Below are 25,753 nucleotides of genomic sequence, written 5' to 3'. Positions count from 1 at the left end.
GGAAGAGAAGAGGATCCCATCTCTAAAGCAACTATTTCTAAATGGATTGTCAACTGTATCCATCTCGGTTACTCTCTTGCCAGGAGAACATTACCTTTTAAGCCCAGAGCACACTCAACTCGAGGCACTGGGGCAATTTTAGCCTTCATAGCAAACGTGCTTCCAGATGCCATTTGCAAGGCTGCCATTTGGAGTTCAGTACACAGCTTCAACTAAAATTACTGTCTGGACGCACATTCTAGGGGGTGATACACAGCTGGAACAAGTGTTCCTGAAACATCTCTTTGCAGCACTATCTTCTAGTAACCCACCTTCTTCTACTAGTACTGTTCACTAATATATGCAACGCATGTGATTCTAAGCAGATCCGCAAGCCTGTAATCGCATTTCTGATGCTTGTATCAATCTGCCAACCCCCAATACACATGTCCACGGAGACCACAAGGTACAGCCCTTTCCTCACCCTGGGAAAAGCTTGTCTCTTGGATAAAGAGAATATCCATCTCCATCCTCCGAAACTCCCTAGCCACCAAAGATCTTTTTAGTTGGTGAGTTGAGCCCCTTCACAGTCAACGTACAGATCTGCAGGCGGTCCGCTCTCCACCCCCATATTCAGGTCCGCCATTGCCATACTACCAATATCTCCAAGAGCCACCACCACAACACATTCCATTTTACCTCTACTTGGATCGCACCGAACTCCACTGTCGGTTCCCATATATCAGGCCCCCATAATCCCCAACTTCCCAACATACCCCTCAATTCCCCCTCCACTACACGCTGTAGCACCCGTACCATCCCAGTTAACATCACTGGTCGAGTGCCAGACCACCAATAGGATCCGATCCACCAGGTCACCTCCACACTCCCCCCTCTCGTTCCCCCAACACCCCCCAAATCCCCACCTAACACCTCTGTACCCCCTCCCCATTCTCGAGATACTGATTGAACCCTGACTCCAAACAAAACCTTCCCCCAAAGGGCCATCATATCCAAATCTGCGAACCCAGATGAGGAACAAAGAGCAATACTCAATCAAAAATCATACACCTCATAAGAATAAAGCCCTCAAGTGTCACCAGGTGGAGTGGACTTCAATTTCCTTAAACTGGGCACGCATATTGGGCCCCTTTATACGCCACTATCTATCTTCAGGTCCCTTTGTTCCATCCTCAGGCATGGACTCTGTTTCCCCGGCCAACTCTCCAGTGACCTTATGAATGTCGTCCTCCGTGATCAGTTTGTATTTGTAGCCATCTATCACCAATGTGATTGGAAAAAGGGAAAAAATCTGTACCTCAATCCCTTTCCATTCAACCATTTCGTAAGGGGGAGCACAGAGATGCTGCTTGGCCAGCGTGAGGGTGGACAAGTCTTGGAAGACTGTAATTTTAGAGGCCCCCTCCATCACCGGATCCATTTACCTCGCTTTTACCAAGATCCTCATCTTTTCAGGGTAGTTGTAAAAGTGAGCAAGGACAGACCTCTGGCCCATACTAGGACTGCCCACCCTGTGTATCCTGTCAATTTTAGGCTCATCGATGGGTTTGTCCTCTATCAAAAATGTTATCACCTCATGTATTGCCCGCTGCAGGTCCCGTTCTGATTCACCCTCATTTTCGGGCAAACCAAAGAACCTCAAGTTATTCCTTCTCTCCCGATTCTTGAAACATCATCTGTCTTGAGGGTGATTTCAGTTTCTCGTCTCTCCAACTCTGCCACTCGCATATCCATCTGAGTTTCCAGCGTATCCAGGAACATCTGATTATTCTCCACTTCTTGAAGTTTCTCGTCCATCTTTTATCTGAACCTATAAGCATCAGCTCGGTTTTGTCAGTGTTGAGGGCAGGAGAATTAACGATCATCTAGTTTTGGATGAGGTCATGTATTCGGTTGGCAGTGTCAAGTTTAGTCACCTGTATGCTCTAGGATAAGCTGAGTATTGTCAGCATAATTAGTATATTTAATGCTGACGCCATCCAGCAAGTCAAATAGTGGTTGTGTGTAGACATTAAAAAGTGTGGGCAAAAGGCGCACACCTTGGGGAACACCACATGACAGTAGCTCAGGTGGGGACTGCAAATCACCAGTGGCGACCCTAGCTGATCTTGTGTTCAGAAAGGATGCCATGCGTGCAATGGTGTGATATGAACAATTTGTGAGCCTACCCAGCCTCTTGAGCAGCCGAGAAAGATCGACTAAATGAAAAGCTGCAGAGAGGTTCAACAGCATGAGCAAGGCGACCCTACCATTGTCCACTATTTTGACTAGATTTTCTCTCAAGTTGAGCATTACGGTCTCAGTGCAATGCATGGCATAAAACACGGACTGATGCACACCCAATAGATTGTGTGCGCTAATATGTTTTTGTAGTTGTAGGTAGACTGCCCTGTCACGAAACCTTCATTAAGAAAGGAACAGTAGTGATAATGGGGCGGTTGTACCCCAGAACCTCTGAATCGAGGGTTGCTTTCTTGAATATTGGTGTAATCCATACCTTCTTTAAGCATTGTGGTACTACAGAGGTGAAAAGAGGCGTTCATGATGTCAGTAATTAAGGGAGCGAGACACTGCTTCGACCCCCTTAATGATGGTGGCCGGGCAGGTGTCGCCAGCGCAGACAGTAGGCTTTAGCCCAGTGACAATGCCAATAGTTTTGTCTTTGGTAAGTAGGCTAAGAGAAAATATAGGAACTATGTCAGAGATAAATGAGATCTTCATCAGTAGTAGGGAGGAGGACACCATGATTAGTAAGATCTTGGCGACTAATATTAATAGCATCTTGGTGGGATCTTATTTTTAGCAAAGAAGCCATCTTGGATCTTTTTACACTAGATGTCCAGCATTGTCTCTAGGAATACATTGTTGGTAAGAGCAACAGATAATAAGTCTTTGATCATTTCGATATGTTCGAAGAACGAAGCTGAATGGGCACGAAAGATAAAGTCAATACTACTGATTGCTTGCTGGTGATTGATGGATGTATAAAGCGCTTTTACATAACGTGTAACCAGGACAAGATTGGGTAACATAGGCAGTCGGTCAAGCATCTGGAGAATATGCATTGTGTCACGGATGAAATTAGGTATATTGTTAACTAATGTTAACAACTCGTTTTTTCTAACGAGCTATTCACGCCACATATTCACATGTGGAAACGTTATATCGATGATGTGCTTTTGGTTTGGAATGGTTCTATTGAGCATTTGAATGAATTTGTTGCTTACCTCAATTCTAACAATTGGGGTATTCAATTTACACACACGTATAGCCCCATATGCGTTAATTTCTTAGACCTTACTATCAGTATCTCAGACAACCAGTTTGTGACTAAAACCTTTAGAAAATTTACATCCGTGAATGCAGTTCTGCATGCTACTAGTTGCCATAGGAAAACTGTGGTTTCTAACATACCCAAGGGCGAATTCATTCGGGCAAGACGGAATTGTCTGCTGACGAATGACTTTGACCAGGAATGTTCATTGATACGCCAAAGGTTTATAGCTAGAGGTTATGACTCGCGCTCAGTAGCAAAAGCAGAACATGATGTACGGGCCATGAAGAGATGCGATCTACTCACTCCGAAAGTACGGAACGAGACTTCATTCTCAGAAACTCAAATTCATCACCAGATTTAACTTGGATAGTTCGGTGCTTTACAATATAATCAAACGGCATTGGCACATCCTACAACTTGATCGTGATATCACCCCTTGGGTGGACAACTCCCCAAGTTTTATTTATACCAAGGCAAACAACCTTAAGAACATACTTTCCCCCTCATTCATGTCAATCCCACCCAAGCAACATACTTGGTTACACCAGCCTCCACGCCCTGGCTTTCACAAATGTGGGGGTTGCTCTATGTGTTCACATGCACTGGAGACCACCTCCATTGACTTCGGACACTTAGGTACACACAAGATTATGTCTTTTATCAATTGTAATTCGAAGTTCTGCATTTACTGTATTAAATGTGTCTGCAGCCTTTACTATATTGGCAGTACTATACGCCTGCTGAAAACTCGCATCAGGGAACATCTGTACTCAATTACTCAATCTGATTCCAAATACCCCCTAGCTTTGCATTGGCAAAGATCCCATCAAATGGATAACAAGGCAATGATCCAATTTGCTGGGATCATGAAGGTGTCCATCCCGCAACGTGGGGGGTAACCAGATACCTAAACTCAGACAACTGGAAGCCCGCTTGATTTGTCAATACCGGACTGTAGAGTTTGGTCTGAACACAGACCATGAACTATCTGCCTTTTTGTGATTGCATGTTGTTTAAAAGTTATTGCACATGTGTCTTTTAAGGTCTTTCCACATGTTATGCCTTACATGTATTGGTCATTTGTATTGATGTTAATGGTGATCAGCCGATGTCTACATGTGGGTCTCTCAGACCTATCATGAGCCTTTGCTCTCTTGCTTAGCAAGTAATTGTTACACTCAATTTCCTCTGGGTCATTATCCAACTATTAGGCTATGCTCTTGCAAGCTCTACGATCCTAAAATTCCCCCTTGTATACAATATCTTATATATCCGGGCGCAGCGCCTCATCTTTAATTAATACCCTTGCCAGCACGGGCGTCACCGACTATACAAAACTTATGTAAATCTAACCAGGTCCAGGCGCCCCTTCTTTATTTAGCATCTGTGCCAGTACGCGCGATATCCTCTATACATAATCGATGCAGGCACATGTGTATTTACAATACACTACTGCCATCCGTGCGCAGCCCAATTGACTTCAAACTTCAATTGATTAGTTAATTCTTTCCGAATGTATGTCTTTCCGCCTTGCATTCTGTTTGCAAGTCACTATTATTTGTGTATTTACCATGCACATTCTATTTCCGGCATACGCACATCTCAAATATACCATTGCCCATACCGAGTAGCCTTAATGATTTCAATTCCATGACACCTACACTAGTCCATCATGGCGTTCGCGCTTTCCCCTTAATTCTGTGGTCATTCGCCCGCGCACAGGCATTTTCACTGTTGCTTCCCTCCCTGCTCCGAGTTAACTCGGGACACAGAGGGTCTCCGTTTGGCTCCAGTTCTTCACATAGCAGTGAACGCACTGGTGAGTCAACGCTGATAATTTGTACACAGACCCTTCCTGCGAGCATCACTTTACGATCAGTCATTGTTGATTCAGATGTTTTCAGAGGTAGCCCACTTAACTGGCTAATTGACCCTTTGTTGTTTTCTCTGTTTCTTGCCGCAATTGCATTCTTTGAACCCTGCCCTTGCCACAGCAATACAATAATTTACTGAAACGTCCTTCGTGCAACTGCAAAATAATGGTATGTCATTTTTTCAATTTTAAATGACTGCTATGTGGAAATCTAGCTAGTCAGAATTCCATTCAAACAGACATCCCTTCTTTGTTTTATCGGGAGCCCGCGTCTAACCTTGCCAAATAATTCAACCTCTATCAATGGTAAGCGGGGTATAATTATATATATATAAAAAATGTTTTATTATGCAGCACATTTGCAGACCCTGGTTTACCGCATTCGATCTTTAATTCTTAATTTACCCCTCGACACAATCATTTAATTTTGCATTTTCTCTAGTACCTAGACTTTATACAAGCCAAGATCAAGGTAAAATTTCAATAGTCTGTGGCCCTATACATGTATTTCTGGCTGATTACCATGAGCATCTTTTCTCACTGAATAATGGTGTTCTTTTTTCTTCTCTCTTTCTCCCCCTCTCATTATTTTTTACAATGTGATATGCTTTTTCCACCGAATTGCGCACCTTTTGTGAATTTAATTTCTTTTCTCTGAACTGGGTTGATTTGAAATGTGCATTTGGTGAAACTGTCTGTTACTTTAACCTATACTTATGTGTTGGTTTGGCATACCCTAACTGCCTTACTTGCCCTGGGTCTGGGGGCTTGTTTGTTTTATTATTGAATCATGCTCAACATATGTTTTTGTTTTACATCAATGTTTTATAATTCTGTACAAGCAGCCTCAGTAGAAGAGCGGGAAGCTCGAAACACGTGTCAGGCTGCACCTGCACTGATTAAAACCACCCATTTAAATTGCATTGTGCTTACTATTCTATGTGTGTGCGCAGTTTGAGAGCAAACCCTTTCTTTTTCTAATTCCATTTTCCAGTGGGAATTTGGCAGGCTCCTACTCAAGCTCTCAGCCGCAGCCCTTACACAGCCACATAAAGTTGCTGCCCTATGCGCTGTACTCTGCTGGCCCCTTTCTGCCACTCCTCCCCCAAACACATTAAATACATCACTGGTGTCGAACTTCCGATGTCCCCGAAGACTATTCTATTAGGTGCTCCGATAGATGGCAAATATGCAATGTCAGGGGCGATAGCCACTCTCATCACACACCTGCTATCGGCGGCTAGGATGACCTTGGCACAAAACTGGAAAAGTGAAGAGGGCCCCATAGTGGCTTGCTGGTGGATCAAGGTCTGGGGAGTGATGGCCATGGAGAGAATATGCGCACTCACTGTGGGGGAAATACCAATTCCTGAGGATCTGGACTCCATTCCATGAGTGCGTGAGTGACAGAGAGGCCCACTTCTTCAAACCCCGTCTTCTCAGAAGCAAACATGTCATATAATTGTCACCAACGGCAGGAGGGGATGAACACAGGATAAAACCTACCCAGAGCCCTCACACAGATTGAACTCTGTACTGTATTATATTACTCCGAAGTGTTAGTCAAAGCAGAGTGAGGGGTGGGAAAGGGGAGGGTGGGACAGGGGAGGGTGGGACAGGGGAGGGTGGGACAGGGGGTGGGGGGAGATGGATGGGGATTAAGTGAAAAATGAAAACACTCAAAGGCTAAGAGACCTTGTTTACTGTTGGACGATATCAGAAAGAGGGGGGAGATGAATAAGATTCTTAATTTACCATTTCGGAATCGTTTGTTATATCTGTATGCCTTTGATCCAAAAATAAAGTGTTTAAAAAAAGAAAAAAAAGAAAAATAAGAGTTAGGCTCTAAGTCCGTGGGTAAGGTATGATTGAGTTTAGGCTGGCAATCATGTGTGGTGAGATTAGTACCCCTGAATTTCCCCTCAATAACGTTGTTCTAGTCACATTACTATCAGCACACAAGTTTTGTGTTTGGTTGGTGGGTGGGACTGCATAGCGCTGGCGAGCGGCTTGTGATATAGGCATAGTCAGTTGAGTGCCAAGATCTCTTGCCTTTAGTAATGAAAAGTATATGTATTTCTCCAGTATTGGATCTTTCATGGATTCACATGCTTAGAATATTCCCCGTCGTGAGACCGGGACCCCTCGGTACACATATATAGCCTTTTCCTATAGGAAAACTTCTGACACTTTTGTGTCCTATGCGCATACGCATGCCCCGTAGGACGTCGCAGTATAAAAGCCCCGCCCCCGCGGCTTCCTTCAGATTTCAACTGTCTCCAAAGTAGTGGGATCGCCTCGCGTCGTCTTACTATTTTGTACAAGGTTGTGTACTTGAAGTTGGAGTTAGGTGAATTATTTTCCTTCATGTCGGGAAAGGCACTGTTCCGTCCGTGCGCGACGTGCGGCTTGAAAAAAGTTTGCGAGGGGGATGGACATATGGATTGTATATACTGTCTCCACCCTCATCGTTCGGCTGATAACTGTGACATATGCAAAGGGGTTTCTCAAAAGACTCTCAAAGACCGAAATCGGCGGCTGGTGGCATGGTTGAATGATGGAGCAGGGGCATACCCCCATTCGGAGGTAGGCTCCACACAGTCGGCAAAAACATCACACGCGCTGTATCGTCGGAACCACCGGCGAAGAAATCTCGACCGGCGGAGAAAGCGTCATTTCAGAGTCATTCAGCTAAAGAATCTTCGACGAGAAAATAGTCATCTCCGTCAAAAAAGCATGAGAAGGAAAGGCCAAAATCCTCCTCGGGCGATCACCATAGATCGACCACGAGTCGAGAGTCGGGTAAAAGCAGGCCAAGTGCAGAAAAGGCAGGACCGCCTAAACCACCTGCTAAGCCACCGTTGTCGACGGCAGTCCAGTCATCGGCCTCCTCCCTACCACTGACGCACGTGGTATCTACCGTCCCGACGACAACGACAGCTACGGTGGCCTCGTCGACGGAGGTTCTACAGGAAGCCTGGAGGCCTGAAGTTTTCGATCCGCTCCCTCTGGATACTTTACTGCAGGAACAGGCAGTGTTGCTGTCCTCGGGAGAGGACGAGAGCGGGGGAATAGCTGGCCCGGCAGACCTCGGGCTACGAGTGGTTGACAAGTCGTCGACGAGGGGATCCGGAGTTCCGGTATCTGCCCCTCTTCTCAATCCTCAATCTGTTTTGTCGTTGGAGGTTCTGTCCACGCTTCAGTCTTTATTAAAGTCGTTGGACCAGAGGCTACCTCAGGTAAACCTGCCACGGTCACCCGTCGACGAGCCAGGCCCGTCCCGTCCACCGACTCACTTACGCGTGCCAGCCTCAGCACCACCGGCACCCCAAGAGGAAGGTGAGCTGCCAGATTCGGAGTCTGACAGAGGAGCCATGACGGATATCTCCTCATCCCCCTCCAGGGATCCAGCTTGGGAGTCAGAGGTGGAACTAGAAACCCCAAGGAGCCCGGCTCAGCCGTCCCCCCTGGATGATATTGCATCATTCCATTCTATGATGGAGAAGGCGTGTAAGGAATTCGGTTTGTCCCAGGAGGAACAGAAAAAGGACTGCTTTCTTTTCGACCACATGGGTAAGAGAAGGAGGTCAGTGTTTTCAATACCCATCCTAGATCATGTGTGGAAGGAGGGTTTGCAGACAATGCGTCACCCTTTTTCGGAACCGGCAGTAAAAGGTTGCCTTGAGGAAAAAATGTAAGGCTCCAGAGTCTACCCCCAAGTGCTTATCCTCCCAACCAACGCCTGACTCGGTGGTGTCGGCGGCAGCGGCGAGGAAAGCTAAGGCCCAGCACAAGTGCACGACTCCGCCTGAAAACGAGGCAAGACGTCAGGATGCCTTTGGCAAAAAGGTGCCATCTGTGGGAGCAACTACAGTAAAGGCTGCAAACTCTCTGGCTATTGTAGCTAGATACGACAGAGAAATGTGGCACAGGCTGGCTCCGTTGCTGGATCATCTTCCGGAAGAGCATAGGAAGGCGGCGATGTTACTCGTCCGAGAGGGTGAGGAAGCCTCCAATCACGCAATAAACATCGCGGTGGACCTTGCTGAATCGGGCTTCAAGCAAGTCAATAATGGGGTCGTGTTCCGACGACAATCATGGCTTAAATGTACCTACTTCAGACCGGAGGTACAATACAAAGTATTAGATATGCCCTTTGAGGGAGACCTTCTATTCGGAGAGAAAGTAGATGAGGCCCTGAAGGGAATGAAAGCCGAAGCTACAAGTCTTTTTGTTCTTTTAGAGGGGCTTCAGGTAATTCCAGATTCTCTGCGTCAGGAGACAGATCCTTCAGTAGGTCGGCGTACCCCTCCCAGGGATACAGGCGTGCTTCTCAAGCAGCAAACCGACGCCGGAACTTCCAGACCTCCAGGAAGAGACCATCCTATCCGTCGTCGTCGAGAGAGAAGCAAAACAAAGATCAGCAATGACGAGCAACACACCGTTCTGGGAGGAAGAGTATCAGCCTATGTCAACGAATGGGAATGAATAACGACAGATCAATGGGTGCTGGACACAATAAGGAACGGGCATTCTCTACAATTCAAGCGCAGCCCTCCGCACATTCCACCTGCGTTCTTCGCTCAATCCCATCTGAGGGTACTGCAACAGGAGGTAACACTCATGTTAGCAAAAGGTGCGATAGAATTAGTTCCAGCATCACAGAAAGGTCAAGGGGTTTACTCAAGATACTTCGTCGTGAAAAAGCCAAACGGAAAATGGCATCCCATTCTAGACTTACGCGATCTCAACAAGTCCTTAAAGAGCCTAAAATTCAAAATGCTCACGCTCCAGGAAGTGATCCGAGCCGTTCAAGAAGGCGATTTTCTGGCGTCCCTGGATTTGCAGGACGTGTACTTCCATATTCCAATGTGTCGGAAGCACAGGAAGTTCCTGAGGTTTGTGATAGGGCGGACTCACTACCAGTTCACGGTTCTTCCCTTTGGGCTCAAAACCTCCCCCAGAACGTTCACGAAATGCCTGGCCCCAGTAGCGGCCTGGCTAAGAAGGCAGGGCCACCATGTATACCCATATCTCGACGACTGGCTGGTAAGGGGATCCTCCCCAGCGTTGACCAACACAAGTTTGCAAGCCACCATGCAGCTTCTACAACAGCTGGGATTCGCCATAAACTTAGAAAAATCCTTGTTGATGCCATCGAGAACGTTGGTGTTCCTGGGGGCACAGTTAGAAACCCAGTCAGGGCTAGTGAAGCCTTCCCTCGACAGAATCTCAAAACTCAATCAACTGGCGGGTCGACTACGGCGAAACACCAAGCTTTCAGTGAGAAAATACGTTTCGGTCCTAGGGGTCATGGCATCCTGTATCCATCTGGTGGCCAACTGTCGCCTATTCATGAGGCCAGTTCAGGAGTTCCTGGCGGACCGGTGGACACAGGCCCAAGGATCGTGGTCAGACAAGATAATCGACGACAACTGCTTCGGACTCTTCAGTGGTGGCAGAGTTTCCACAACCTGAACAGTGGTGTACCCCTACAGGAGCCGGAGTTCCAGCTACCCATAGTCACGGATGCGTCTCTAACCGGCTGGGGAGCTCACATGGGCATTCTTCAAACGCAAGGTCGTTGGTCTCAAACGGAGTCACTCCTACACATCAACGTGTTAGAGCTCAGAGCAGTGCGATGGGCCTTGAAGGCATTCCTACCACACATCAAGGGATCGAGAGTACGAGTGCTGACGGACAATACGACGGCCATGTTTTATGTGAGAAAACAAGGGGGGACTCGATCCAGGACCCTTTCCAAAGAGGCCCAGAAAGTGTGGCATTGGGCATTAAAGCACAAGATATCCATCGTGGCTCACCATCTCCCGGGAGTGAGGAACTCGCAGGCGGATTCCCTCAGCAGAAGGATGGCCCAGATACACAAATGGGAAATGGACACAGTTCAGCTGACGAAAGTTTTCGTGAAATGGGGTCACCCCCCACTGGATGTCTTTGCAACGAAGGATAACAAGAAATGTGCGCAATTCGCAAGCAGATGGCCTCAGGAGGATTCCGTGGGGGAGGCGTTTTCCTTCCCATGGACGGACAAGTTCCTTTACGCTTTTCCTCCGTTCCCCCTCATACGGAGGACGGTGCAGTGGATACGCAGGTACAGTTGCCGGGTAATTCTAGTGGCACCGTACTGGCCGAGGCAACCGTGGTTTTCCGACCTGCTTCACTTGTCGCTGGAACAACCAATAGCGTTTCCGAGGATCCCGAACCTACTGTCCCGGGACAAAGGTACGGTGTGGCATCACGACCCAGACAGTCTCGACCTCACAGCCTGGCTCCTGACTTTTCGGAATTTGGTACCTTGGACGTTTCAGAGGATTGCCAAAAAATTCTGGAAGCGACTCGGGCCCCTTCTACCAACAAATCTGACACCCATAAGTGGCGAAGGTTCTGTGAGTGGTGTCGAGGACAACAAGGACTATACCCGTTAAGGGTAACTCCGGAGCAAGTTCTGCCTTACCTGCTTCACTTGGCAGAGGGGGGGGTTTATCTTTCACATCGAAAAAGGTGCACCTGGCGGCCATCTCTAGGTTCACGAGGAAGAGACAGTCGTCTCCTTTATTCAGCGACAGGTTAGTGAAACACTTCATGAGGGGTTTCTTTCAAACTTTTCCCCCAATAAAACGTTTTCCACCAACATGGAGTCTCAACATAGTGCTGGCAGGCTTAATGAAACCACCCTTCGAGCCTATGGCCACCTCGACCATGAAATTCCTATCGTGGAAGTTGGCGTTCTTAATAGCTATCACGTCAGCTAGGAGAATCTCGGAACTGCAAGCGTTGGTCGTAGACCCTCCATACCTAAGATTCTTTAAAGACAAGGTGGTTCTGGCAACTAATCCTACTTTAGTTCGAAAGTTCCTACAGTGTATCACAAACACTTGTCCATTGTCCTCCCTACTTTTTTCGCGACCCCATCATCGGCAGCGGAAAAAGCTCTTCATACCTTGGACGTTAAGAGGGCCCTAAAATTTTACCTACATCGTACAGAAGAACTCTGGTCTACTCGACAACTGTTCATCGCGTATGGTCCGTCGACGGGAGGAAATGCAATTTCTAAGCATGGACTGGCTCGGTGGGTCTCGTCGACGGTTGCGTTTTGACACTCCAAGGCTGGAAGGCCTCTGCAAGGGCATCCTAGAGCCCATTCTACAAGATCAACATCCTCTTCAGCAGCATTATGGGCAGGAATTCCGCTAACGGACATATGCCAGGCTGCGGCATGGTCGGTGCCCCACACGTTTACCCGCCATTACTGCCTTGCAAGGCAGCATGCGGACGAGGTGCAGATGGGAAGAGCAGTCCTGCGCCATCTGTTTCAATAAGGTAAGCTCTGCACTGTGGAGAGTTTTTTCTACCTGTTGGTAACCGTATGCTTTATGGAGGTACAGGTATATGGGTAAACTTATTTCGTGTGTACCTATGCATTATGTATTTTTTGTGGATGTATGTTGCATTGCATTCTCACCACCGTCTTCCAGTTTACTGCTATACAATCTATTCTAAGCATGTGAATCCATGAAAGATCCAATTGTTGAGAAGGGAATAGTTTTTTACCTGTAACTCCATTTCTCCAGCATTGGTATCTTTCATGGATTCACATGCGCCCGCCAGCCTCCCCAGGATGCAATGTATATGCTTGATAGGTTTAACCCTTCCTACTTTGGAGGGGCCGAAATCTGAAGGGAGCCGCGGGGGCGGGGCTTTTATATCGCGACGTCCTACAGGGCATGCGTATGCGGGCTCCAAAAGGACGTAGATAGGACACAAAAGTGTCAGAAGTTTTCCTATAGGAAAAGGCTATATATGTGTACCGAGGGGTCCCAGTCTGACGACGGGGAATATTCTAAGCATGTGAATCCATGAAAGGTATCAATGCTGGAGAAATGGAGTTACAGGTAAGAAACTATTCCCTTACTATGCATGACTTGGACAATCCTTCCCCCAGCAGACGAGATCAACTGCTTATCACCACACAACGGAGAGATTCTTTGAAGGTGGTGAAAGAGCCCCTAATTGAAAAGAGCATAATTAAAGAGGGTACTTGAGCTTTTGAGAAGCTACATGACATGGGCAGAAAACTTGGCGCTGCTCTAGGGCCTCATCAGACTTGTTGCATCTCAAGGACCTCTGAGAAGCCCGCTGACAACGCAAAACAGCCACGGTTCCTACTATCAGAACACCATAGCAGAAGCCGACAACAAAGGCAGAGACCTCTTCAAAGTGGTCGAGCACTGTATCAACCCGCTACCTGCCCCTACCATACCACACTCCATCGAAAATCCACCGCCATCAACACCTTCTTCATCGCCAAAATCAGCAAGATTCGCCAGCACATGGACACCAGCTCTGCATCCACAGACCCACCTTGCATCCTTCCTCACAAAATCTCCACACCCTGGACAACATTCAAGGCACTCTCGACAGAGGACCTTCGAGAAACCATGGCCACCATCAAAGCCACATTGTATACAGACGACATGCTCCCAGCATCCATCCTCAAGACCCAGAAACTCTCCTTCCCTACCTGGAGATCATCAACCGCTCCCTAACTCAAGGCCACCTTTCCATCAACCCCTAAAAACAGGACAAATCCTCCATCTACTAAAAGAACCCACTCTGGATCCTGACAACCTAGGTAACAATCGCCCCATCACCCATCTTCCCTTCCTAGGTAAGTTCATTGAGAAAACAGTAGCTGCACAACAGCAGCAACACATTGACACCATCAATCTACCAACCCCCGTTCAGACTCTGATGTAGCACGGAGATAGCAACCAAACTGGTGGTCGACGATGCCCTCAACATCCGTGATGGCAACCTCTGCCTCCTGGTTCTACTCGAACTCTCGCCCGCTTTCAACAAAGTAGATCACCAGGCGCTTTTGAACACCATACATAGGCGCATGGGTATCAACAACCTTGTCCTATGCTGGTTAAAGTCCTACCTCGCCAACCAGCAGCAGTTTGTTCAGATTGACTCCTCTAGGTCTCCAATGCTACCCGTCACTTGTCGAGTCCCGCAGGTTTCCATCCTATCCCCAACGATCTCCAATCTACACATGGTGCCGCTGGGAGCTCTCCTAGCCATGCACATCCACGTCCATCAGTATGTCGAGAACACCATTCAAAACAATGCCCTTAGGGCTGCTCTAGGATATTTAGGGCTGCTCTAAATATCCCCTACAGAGACCACATTTCTACATTTAGAAAAAGTCCACTGGCTTAAGATTAACAGGATCCTCCTTAAAACACTCTCTCTCATGTCCAAATGTCTGAACAACATAGCTCCACTTTAACTTGTAGAAAGAAAAAACAAGAGACTCCCTGCCCGCCCCATGAGATCTGCCAATGCCCACACTCTAGAGATCCCTAAATTTAAACGCACTACAGCTGGCGGCTCCAGCTTCCCGGCCATAGCCGCGCAATCCTGGAATACTCTCCCCTTAGATCTCAGAACTGACCAACCTTACTCCAGATTTAGACGGAAAGTCCTCACCTGGATACGAACGAACGACTCCTAAACTCATCTCTTCCTGTACTGATACCATGACTGCACTTGCTAACTGTTTGTCAGGCCTTACCGTTCTCAGTGTATTTGTTACTACTGCATCTGTCGACTGGAATATTGTAATACAGTTATGTGACCACTATTCTCTGTGTAAACTATGTGGAAATAATTCTGTGTATTTCCTGTATGTACGTACCCTATTTACTGTGTAACCAAGCTTTAAGTATACTTGTAACACAGCGCCCAGCTACCTGAGGGTTTGGTGCACGTTATCAAATAAAAAAACACACAGCTATACCTCAAGATCGACTCCATCAAGGACATCCATAGGCTCAAAACCGGCCCCTCGCTGATCCAGTCTTGAATGTCCAATGCATATTTGAAGCCCATCCCCTCCAAGACTGAATTCCTACTCCTCACCAACAACACCGAAGACCCAGATGTTCAGACTGGGCTATCAACCATGAACTCTGAGGGGCTCACACCTGAGCTCACCTCCAGCTCCACATAGACAAGCACCTCTCCTTCAAGGCACACATGGCTAAGAAAACTGCGACAGCTTGGTGTCTGCTCTCCCTCCTGCGAAAAGTCCAGCCCTTCCTTCCTCCAGGCAGCTTTAGATCCACTGTTCAAGCACAGGTCCTATCCCACCTGGATGGGGGCAATGCACTCCTCAAAAGGCCTCCGGTCATCCTCCCTTGTGACCCTGAGAAGAGTCCTACACGCAGCTGCATGCCTTATCAAGGGTCTACGCAGGTTCCATCACATCACCCTGGCCCTCATCGACATTCACTGGCTTCCACTGCATGCACAAATCACCTTCACCATCTTTCTGCATCATCCATAAGGCAGTCGCCTTTAGGTCACCCAGCTACCTTGCGGAGAAACTCAGTATCTCTGGCGGACAGTGCACCACCAGAAGCCAGGACACGGGCAATCTTGAAATCCGCTGCTGCGAAAAAGAAAGAACCAGAATTCAAGCCTACTCTGCCTATGCCCCAAGAATATGGAACCTCCTCCATGTCCGCATCAGACCTGCCCCACGCTCCTACAATTCAGAAAATAACTTGAGACCCACCTCTTCAAGGAATCTCTCTGCCTCAACACCTAGGCCACCACATCTCCCCTTGTGCCCCCTCACTTTCTAGGCACGCCCTCCCCTTTTCTCCCCACCACCCGGTACAGCTGGTCCCCTCTGTATCCCACCCCCGCTGTGTATCTGTTCTATTGTTACCTCTGAAAAACGCTCAGTTCTCCAGCCATGGGGTCTGGCATGTATTCACCTGCTCATGAATTTTCCTTGTTGGCAGGTCCGGAATCCTCGGTAAAAGAAAAAGTTTCACTTTCACTTACAAACTGTATTTCGCCTCTAAACCAATCACTGTCCTCTGGGTCATACTGCCCCCAGCCAGTGGCAATCCTCTCCCAAAGCCACTCCTCTGGTAGCCATCATCAGATTTCTACCGCACACTTCAGTGTTGGGAGTCGTTGAGTTTTGCTCTGTGAGCTACTTCTACGATGAAATTGCTATTTTTGTTCCAAAAGAGCCGCTGTGCTCTTCTCTCCATCTGTTGACAGCGAGGATCTGTCATCCGGACCACAAGGAAGGAGAAAGCGAGATCTGTCTCAGCTTCTCCAAGAAGACGACGAAGGACCGTCTCAGTAGACTGGTTGCATGGCTGAACGCCAAGGCCTCTGCCCCGTGCTCTGAGCAGGGTCATGCCTCACCCAGGATCAGTCGGTCCGAGGAGCAGGCTTCTAAGTCCTTTTGAGTGCACCTTACACCTGGGGGCCCATATCGAGGCCCAGCACTGCAAGTCCGGTTCTACCGGTGGTCGCCACTCAAGCGTGTCTGCAATGGACAGGGCGTGCTCCACATCACCATCCGCCTCTATCACCAGCTAAGGATTGAACTCCTCCTCCAAGAGGAAATCGCCCAACCCGGCTAAACTGCAGGAGAGGCCCAAGAAACAAAGGGCGTAAGAGAAGAAGGCTGATCTGTCCACGAAGGCCCAGTCGGCGCAGAAGATGTCTTTGTCGATGCTACAGCTGTTGGCGGCTGCTCTAGCGACATCTAAAGGGGCTGACCCAATGAGGGTAGCCCACCACGGCGCAGAAGGTGCCCCTACCTCTGAGGGGGAAACCGCCGCAGTGACGTTGGCAAAGTCTGCAGGCACGCCGGAGAAGAGGATTCCGTCTCTCCGACGCCCGAGGATGGAAAAAATGGGGTGGGGCAGGGGCAAGGAGGCCCCGGTCCAACCCCTGGCCATGGATGTTTCGTCAACAGACTACGAGGACTTAGAGTCCTTGCACACGATGCACAAGGACGTGGGCGATGGTGGCGAGGCGCCTAGTGCCCCTCTCATGCCAGCTCAGCTGAGAGATGTGTCGCTGGACATCTTTTTGACCCTCCACACCTTGGTGTCAGAGATCCAGAAGAGGTTGTTGCGGGTACCGACACCTACGTCCCCCCAGGCCCCGACCAACCTCTGTCACAGAAGACGAAGCGTCACCCGATGCCCATGTTTCAGCATCCACATCCGCGCCAGGTGCCCCCCTCATCTGGCAGACACGAATACGGCCACGACAGATTAAGACAATCCCGTCACAGCTCGCGGGTGCCTGCAGCCAAGGGCGTCCCCACCGGATGAGGAGGGGTCTTTCCACGCCATGGTCGCCACGGCCTCTGAACTTTTCCAGCTTACGCCTGAGGAAACCAATCAGGAGCGCTTCCTGTACCAGAGGCGTGAGGCCAAGAGGAAGACCATAATCATGGCGGTGCCTCTTTTGGACGACGTGTGGGATGAGGGATTGGCCCTCTTGAAGAACCTTTGCCCGGATCCGGCAAAGAGTGATAGGCTGGAAAAGTACTGGGTGCTGGAATCCGCACCGTACTGCCTACAATCTCAACCATCGCCGGACTCTGTATTTCCGGCGGCCACATGGAAACGGTCGGCAAACCCTCCCTTGCCATCCTCAGTCCCTCCAGACAGCGAGGTTAAGAGGATGGACGCCATAGAAAGGAAGGTTATTTACACCGTTATTTACACTGCAGCGGCCACCATAAAGGCGGCCAACGCACTGGCGATCCTGGCCAGGTACGACAGGGAGCTGTGGTACAAGCTGGGACTGATTATGGAGTTCCTCCCGGACGAGGATGGACTCGATTGCCCTTTACCAAGAGGGAGAGGTGGCTTCGGATCACGCCAACACAGTGGCATTGGACATCGCCGACACGGGTTTCGGGAGATGGGGAACAGTGTCTGCCTTCGTCGTAATGGATGGCTGAAGGCCACGAATTTCCTCCAGAAAGTCCAGACGAGGGTACTGGACATGCTGTTCAAATGAGATGACCTCTTTGGTAAGGCTGTCGATGAGTCACTACGTTCCCTGGGCACATTCCAGCAGCACTGCTTTTACTTTCGCTGCTCCAGGGGGAAGTCGAGCAGATCGTCGAAAGGTTTCTCCTAGTCATACCCCCAGCCCTCCATGTCCATTACCCAGGAAGCCTACAGGGGCTGTTCCCAGGCCTACGGGGAGGAGGTCAATGCTGCTGTTGTCCACAAGGCAGGACGTTGGGCCCACCCGTGCACCTTGGTGGGAGGCTGGCTGATGGGATTTGTGAGCTAGTGGGAGAAGATCACCACCGACGGATGAGTGCTGGATGCTCCCACCCACAGACATACCCTTGAGTTTCAGCACAGGTGTCCGCGGATCCCTCCGGTGGCCTGGCAGGAGCAGCACATCCCTCAGCTCTTGGAGGAGGTATGAGCCATGCTGCGAGAACGTCTGATAGAGCTGGTTCCCCAATGACTACGGGGCTCCCGAGTCTATGCCAGATACTTTTTAGTAAAAAAGAAAACCGGGTTTTGGAGGCCCATTCTAGACCTGTGACATCTCAACAAGTACCTCAAGTCCCATGAATTCAGGATGGTCATGTTGGAGCACGTGCTCGGCCAACTGGAAGAAGTAAACACCTTGACGTCGCTGGATCTGGAGGACGCCTACTTCCCCATCCACAAGAAGCACTGAATTTCCTACGCTTTGTAGTGCAGGGATGGTACTACCAGTTCAAAGCCCACCCCTTTGGCCTGAAGTCGGCGCCCAGGGTATTGATGAAGTGCCTGGCCCCACTGGCGGCCCATCTACGACTGAGGGATACACGTGTACTGGTACCTCCATGACTGTCTTATCCAGGCCAGGTTGTGAGTTAGCCGTCGGACACAGACGACCGTCCGGCTGCTGATGGATCTGGTATTCTCTATAAATTATCCAAAGTCTTGCTTGACATCATCGCAGAACGCTGTGTTCCTGGGAGCCAGGCTCAGCACAGTCTCCTGCCTAGCATCTTCCTCGGAGGAGAGGGTAGCGGCCATGCTGGAGAAAGTGTAACGACTGTTGTCATTGAAGACCGACACGGTGTGGGCCATCAAGTCGCTGTTCGGCATGATGTCATCTTGCATCTACCTTATCCAGCTCTGCAGGTTACGGATGGAACCTCTTAAGGAGTTCCTGGCCACTCGCTGGATACAGGTGTCTAGAAGCTTAGCACACAAGATCCCGCTCAACAAGGAATTCCGTCGGGCCATAGGGTGGTGGGACGTTCACCCCGGGGCACAGGGTTATCAAAAGCCCCCCAAGCAAGGAAACAGTGACCTCGAACGCTTCCCTGGAAGGCTGGGGCGCCCACACCGGACGTCTGCACGCGAGGGCCTGTGGCTGCCAGAGGAGAAGGATCTCCACATCAATATCCTGGAGCTGTGGCGTTACCTGTGTTTTTCCCAAAGCCTTTTGTCACCTGCTGAGAGGGCTTTGCACTCGCTCGATGTTGCTCGTGCCCTGAAGTTCTACGTGACACACACAGAGTTTTCGGAAGACTTCACAACTGTACGTTAACTTTGATACTATGAACAATCGGAAGGCCTTGTCCAAGGCTTCCATCTCAAGGTGACTCTCTGGCTGCATCACGCACTCATCAGTTGGCGAACTGACCGCTGTCCGGCTGTCTGAGAGCCCACTCCACCAGAGCGATCACTGCGACTACGGTTTCCGGTCTGGTGTTCTCCTGCTGGACATCTGCAAGACTGCTATGTGGAGGTCCATGCACACCTTCACAAAGTTCTGGTGCATCGACAGGGATGCCAGAGAGGAGTCAAGAGTCAGTCAAGCAGTGCTACGCAACGCTTAAGGCGAGTCTGTTCCAGAGGTAAGAGTAATTGTTTGTTGAGCCTCGCCACCTCCTGTGGTTGTGTAATGTTGTACTGCCATGTATTTGTTATTCATGAGCATGTGAAGCCATGGCAGATCCCATGTTGGAGAAGGTACAAGTTACCTACCTGTAACTATTGTTCTCCATTATGGGTCTGGCATGGATTGACATGTGAACGCTCCCTCCTACCCCTCTGCGGCTCTTCTTGGGCATACTGCCACTTTTCATGCTTACCAAATCTGAAGATGGCTGCCAGAGGAGATGCTTAGGGATAGGACTGTCTCTCTCCCACTCTCTACATCTTTACACACCCTCTCTTCCTCATCCTTCACGCACTGGGTATCTCCTAAACCAACTACGCGGACTATACCCAGATCCTCCTCAACCTTGCAGGGAACTATGACATGGACTCCACGACACTCGACAACATCTACAACACTATCCAGACATGGGTGGCAGCCAACGGACTATGCCTTAACTCTGACATGACGGAACTCCTTCTGGTAGGATCCTCTGACACACTTAAAAACCTTGACACCCAGTTTAGCCATTTCACCATTGACAAAATCTCAGTATCTGACACAGTGAAAACCCTCGGAGTCTATCGGGATTCCAACTTATCCATGAATAGACGAAACGGTGCAATCGCCTCCTCAGCGGCGTACCGTGCTAAACTCATTAACGCAGCTAGGCCTTTTCTCTCCAAGGAGAGCTGCACCAACATAGCCAGAGCCATCACAGGTTCAAGGCTAGACTACTGTAATGTACTTTTCTTGGGGACTTCCACAAAAAACCTGGAAAGACTACAAGTCACCCAGAACAATGCGCTTTGTGCAGCTAAAGGCATCTCCAAAAGATAACACATCACGGCCGCCAGAAAATCAGCCCACTGGCTCCCAATGAAAGAAAGGATCATACTCAAAGCGCTGACCCTGACCATAAGTGCATTCACCTCTCTGCACAGACTTCCTATCGCAAATAATCCATCCTTCCACCTCCACAAGGCCAACCAGGACACCTTATACCAACATGCTTAGCGTGCCCATGATAAAAGAAAAGCTAGAGCAGGTGGCGCTAACTTCCCCTACCTTGCACCCTCACACTGGAATGCCCTACCTCCTACTCTTCGAGGCGAGGTATCTCTCATGGCTTTCTGCAAAGCCATGAAATAAGCACTTTTTGCCCCACTCATCACCTGTGATTGCTAAATGCATCTCCTGGTAATCTACAACATGTATCTATAAGCTGTACCCCTAATGTATTATTGTACAACATGTAAATGCATTTCCCACCTGTACCTCCCCGGTAACTAAGCTCTGTGCATTTAACAGCGCCTCGATGCCCAAGGGCTGTGTGTGCGTTATACAAATGTAATAAATAAATAAATAGGCTGCGGGCAATATGACCAAGAGGACAGTGATTGGTTTAGAGGAGAAATACAGTTTGTAAGTGAAAGTGAAACTGTTTTTCTTTTACCAAGGATTCCCGGCCTGACGACTGGGAATATTCATGAGCATGTGAACCCATGCCAGACCAATGCTCGAGAACAATAGTTACAAGTAAGTAACTTGTTCCTTATGGATCTGTATTGTTGTGGACCTCTTTAAAACACTTTGTTGCTTCTCCCAGCCAGTTCAGCGCTCAATAAATATAATAATAATATATCCTAAGTACATCCAGCCAGTGCAGGGCTTCTTGTGTGTGTCATGATCATGAAGTCAGGGGCACAGGCATGCAGGGGTCCCATGCACAGGAGACCTGGGTGGACACTGGCCAGGCGCCTTTGGCGCCAGGCTCATGAACAAAAGTAAACAAGAACATCCATTTAACACGAAAAAGCTTTTATTATGGACATAGCACTTCATCTGCATTAACCTTTAACATTCCATCCATTAAGCAGCCCCGAGTGTATTCTTGGGTGTGGCTGCTAATGGATTGCCTTCGCACATGCTCACTCTCTAGGAGTGGCAGGATGTGGTTGGTAAGCCGGCCCTAATGGGCGTGCCCCCGATCTCAGCTAATAAGCTGCCCGGATTCTCAAGACAGATGCTTCACATTATTCTGCCTTTGCAAGCATCTTAACGCTCACTGTCACTTGAGGTCAGACTTACCTTTGAAGATCCTGCTTCCTGGACATCCTGCTTCCTGCCAGCATACTTACCAACTGGGGGAAGCTGTTCTTACCTGTACATCTCTTCGTCGGTGAACCAAGTATTCATCTTTACACTTTCCGGAACGCCGAAATCTTCATCTTGGCACCGCAGCACGACACACTCCATCCTCGACAGCAGCGCCTGCAAGGAAAAATAGAAGACAAGGTTAGACATCGAAAAAACAGTCAGGTTCCGCTCCGCCATACTTCGTGCTTTTCCTTAAACCATCACTTACCTGCTGTCGAACACTGCGGTAGCATCCATCTTCCATCCGGCCGAGTCTCGCGTCTCACAGCTGCATTGAGGCCACATTTCCATCTAGGGAAGAAAACAGAAGAGAGACATTATTGCGGGCATAAATAGGAGCAACATATAAAAATATTAAACAGAACGAACAGCATCACAAGAGCTCAAGAAAGACTTACCAATCATAAGGAGAATCATAGTCGCAGCTGGACTGGACTAATCCTTATCGGGGATCAGTGAAGGAACTAGATCCCATTCGACGCACCCCTACCAGAAGTAGCAGGACGGAGAGCTTATCTTACATAATTCATAGGTGAGCTTTATGAGCCAGCGTATGCTCACAGAAATCGTACTTTGGGGGTGAAGGGTTCGAGAGGTACAACAATCACAGATTGGCGCACTCACACAGTGTTATCTCCACGCAGGAGCAGTATCACCACGTACCACCGCTCACAGCTTTTCTACTGAGGGAGAGGCCTGAAGGGGGTGATTCAAGTTCAGGGAAGGCTGCAACCGTGCCCCAATGCCTCCGCAGAGACCAGGTGAGCATAACAGCGTGTGGGTACGAGAACAGTAGTCCACAAGGCCCCTGCCTACCAAAACGGGCCACATCAGGTTTCATTTGACCACCTGAAACCAGCTCCAGATGGTTATTCCCCCTGCACTGAAAGGAGAATATCGTTCTGCTTGAACAACCTGGACAACGGGCAAGAGAAGGTGTGGAACAATTAATGATGGATAATAAAGAATAATCATCTAATTTGGCTGTCTGACACAGTAACCAGAGACCTCTACAGAACAATACAAAGACGCACGATTTTCACATTCCACCAGCCGCTAGTTTTGGACCCGACGATGGAAGATATTTTTGGGGATTATAGCTTGGTTTAATTGTTTGCTGTGGGCAAGCCACACCATTTCTTTAGAACATTTATTCTAGCAGTCTAGTAAAACATCAGCCTACCCATGCTCATTATACAAGAGATAGAGTTCATGGAACCATAAGCCTTCATCTACTTCCTTTGGGTCAGTTCTGGGTAAAACAATACATCACATTAGTAGGCCTGCCATGCCAATTCAGATACACACACTGTTTGGGATAGATGAGTCAATGTTTTTTTTTTTTTAGTTTCCCTATTTTAGAGGTATATAGGGATGTATTAGGGGCTAGACTTAAGACTTTTCCAAAGGAGCGTGGTTAAATCCTAAAGATGACATTGAAGAGTTGCAGGATATGGATGAGCATGTCTGATTTGTTAGATATATGAACATATTTTTGTTCTACATAAATATTCCAGTATAGTAGATTGACAAACCCCACTGTGAGCATTGTGCAGTTCCGGACATAGATTCACCTCCTCATTGTAAAGCACAGTTCCCTATATAATGCTGGGACTTCATCAAAGGGGTGGATACTATTGTAAGAATGAATATAATTTCACTGCATCACAAAATGATACCACTTATTGATCTACAAACACTGTACTACTTGATAAAATGTGTTATGTTAATATAACAGAAGATTCCTGGTCAGAATCAGTCCCACTTAATGCAACATAGGAGGTTAGTCCTTGGAAAGTGCATGGAGGAGAGACTTTAAGCCTAGTATGTAGGTTTTTTGATGAATCTTCTGATATCACTCCTTTCCTGAGGAAACCTCTGCTCATGTGGCCAGGGTACAGCAGCCGCTGTCTGATACTGACCCTGGGCGCTGCTATGATGGGGGATCACATAGGGGCAGGTGACACTCAGAGGATAATACATCGTCGGATGAATCATGGTATCCCAATTTCCCTTTTAGGGCTACCCCATCCATTCTCCATGCCTTAATGGCATATTGTCATGAATCCCTTCATCCACCCATGGAAGCTGCTGAGGATATCTTTCAGAATTCTGTGCATAGGTTACCAGGAACTGACTACCATTTCCATGCATGTGAAAGTACTGCAACGAGAAGCTAAAACGAGCAATGAAGGTCCATGAATGTGAAAAGCACAAGACGTAGTCTAGTTGTTATGACTGTTATTGTCAGATGGAAAAACTGGGAATTTCACAATGCGTGTGTATATGCAGTAGGCGTGTTGCTGACACTTGTTCACGTGTTTCCTTTTCCTTTCGATTGTACTGACATAAGACTAGTATGCCTTTTATTGAAGTCACTCCATTTTATACTGTATAAACCTGTTGTATTATATAGTTCCTACTAGTCTACAGTATTATGAACGACCCTTAAAGCCACATACTGTACCTTAAATGTACATGCATTGTTACATTAGATGTGAGTTTGATGGATTACTTTTGTACTGGACTTGAAATTTAATTGAAATCCTCTTTTTATGAGTTAAAGACTTTGTATGCGTTCATTTCACCATGGTTTCCTACAGGAAGCAAGAACAACAGTACTCTTTCTGGATTATTTCTGTGTTCAGGGTGTCTAAATTATAGTCCACAAGTGTGCATATTGTATATATGTGTTACACAGGTTATATCAGATAATGGATGTGTAAATGATTGATATTGGGGTTGACTCCTGTAATCTTTCTATTTGCTGTCAAATAAATAAATTGTTTTTTCTTCCTGCCCATGTAAAAGGATTGTTGTGTATTTGTGTTAGACCAATAATGTGGATGTTCCAGCATCTTTTGAAATTGTTTGTCATCTATTTTGACAGGAATCCTCTTCGCCATTTCATAAACACCTGCAACAACATCGAGCCAATCGAAAGGTAAGGGTCTATATTGTTTTATCATCTTTGCTCAAGCACAATATTTATTTCTGACCACCTGATACCACATAATGGATATATTTGCTAATGCCTGCTTTTTTGTGAAGCACACTCATTATTTTAAATAATGGAAATACCATGCCAGCATTACTGTTTGTTTTTAAGGTGTATGGTAATATTTCTGCTCCAAGTATTGTGTGAGTAGTTTTTTGTGCTGCACTCTGTGCCAGTTAAAGGGATTGTGTAGTGACAGGCTGCTACTAAAACACTCTGACCATGTCAAAGTCTGTAACCTTTTCGTCATTCTGTGTGAGAGGAAACAGCCTATGTGACTGAGGCTGTGAATTTGATGTCAAAGGAGACTGTTGGCTGCCAACCAGCCACTAGACATTCTCTTGAATGTGTGAACTGTGTCAAAGCCATTGGGATCAGTCTAAAGAAAGCAGCTCTGTTCTTTCTCATTGTGATAATATGAATGGATGCTTGACTCTGGGCTGGCAAAGCTGTGGACAAATTGGAGAATGACCTGAAGGGACCAACAAGTCGACTAATATTTATTGTATACAAGGCCATCCACCTCAAAACCTAATCCTACCTTCACAGCAAGCTGAAACCTTTCCCCCACACAAACTCCAGATAATCCAACCAAAATCTTCTACCCATTTCATTCTGCAAGCTAACCTGCACCCCAAAACAAGCCTTTGCTCAATGGACACACAATGCTAGGAACAACCCCGCCACCCCA

At 47.9% G+C, this 25,753-nt stretch overlaps 1 protein-coding gene across 14 annotated transcripts in view; it reads left to right on the top strand.

Moving 5' to 3' along the window:
* NCOA2 (nuclear receptor coactivator 2) overlaps nucleotides 1–25,753 on the top strand; it is a 2,606,235-nt gene that overhangs the window by 740,981 nt on the left and 1,839,501 nt on the right. For all 14 annotated transcript variants that reach the window (XM_069621172.1, XM_069621171.1, XM_069621170.1 and 11 more), the window contains one exon: nucleotides 24,955–25,008. The gene's annotated coding sequence lies outside the window, so the exon portion shown is untranslated. The remainder of the gene's footprint in view (nucleotides 1–24,954; nucleotides 25,009–25,753) is intronic.

This window comes from Ambystoma mexicanum, chromosome 5q, assembly GCF_040938575.1.
Source record: "Ambystoma mexicanum isolate Mex_15411 chromosome 5q, UKY_AmexF1_1, whole genome shotgun sequence".
In the NCBI taxonomy this organism is placed as follows: Eukaryota; Metazoa; Chordata; class Amphibia; order Caudata; family Ambystomatidae; genus Ambystoma; species Ambystoma mexicanum.
The sequence above is the reverse complement of the archived record's forward strand: the minus strand, read 5'-3'. Positions and strand labels throughout refer to the sequence as shown.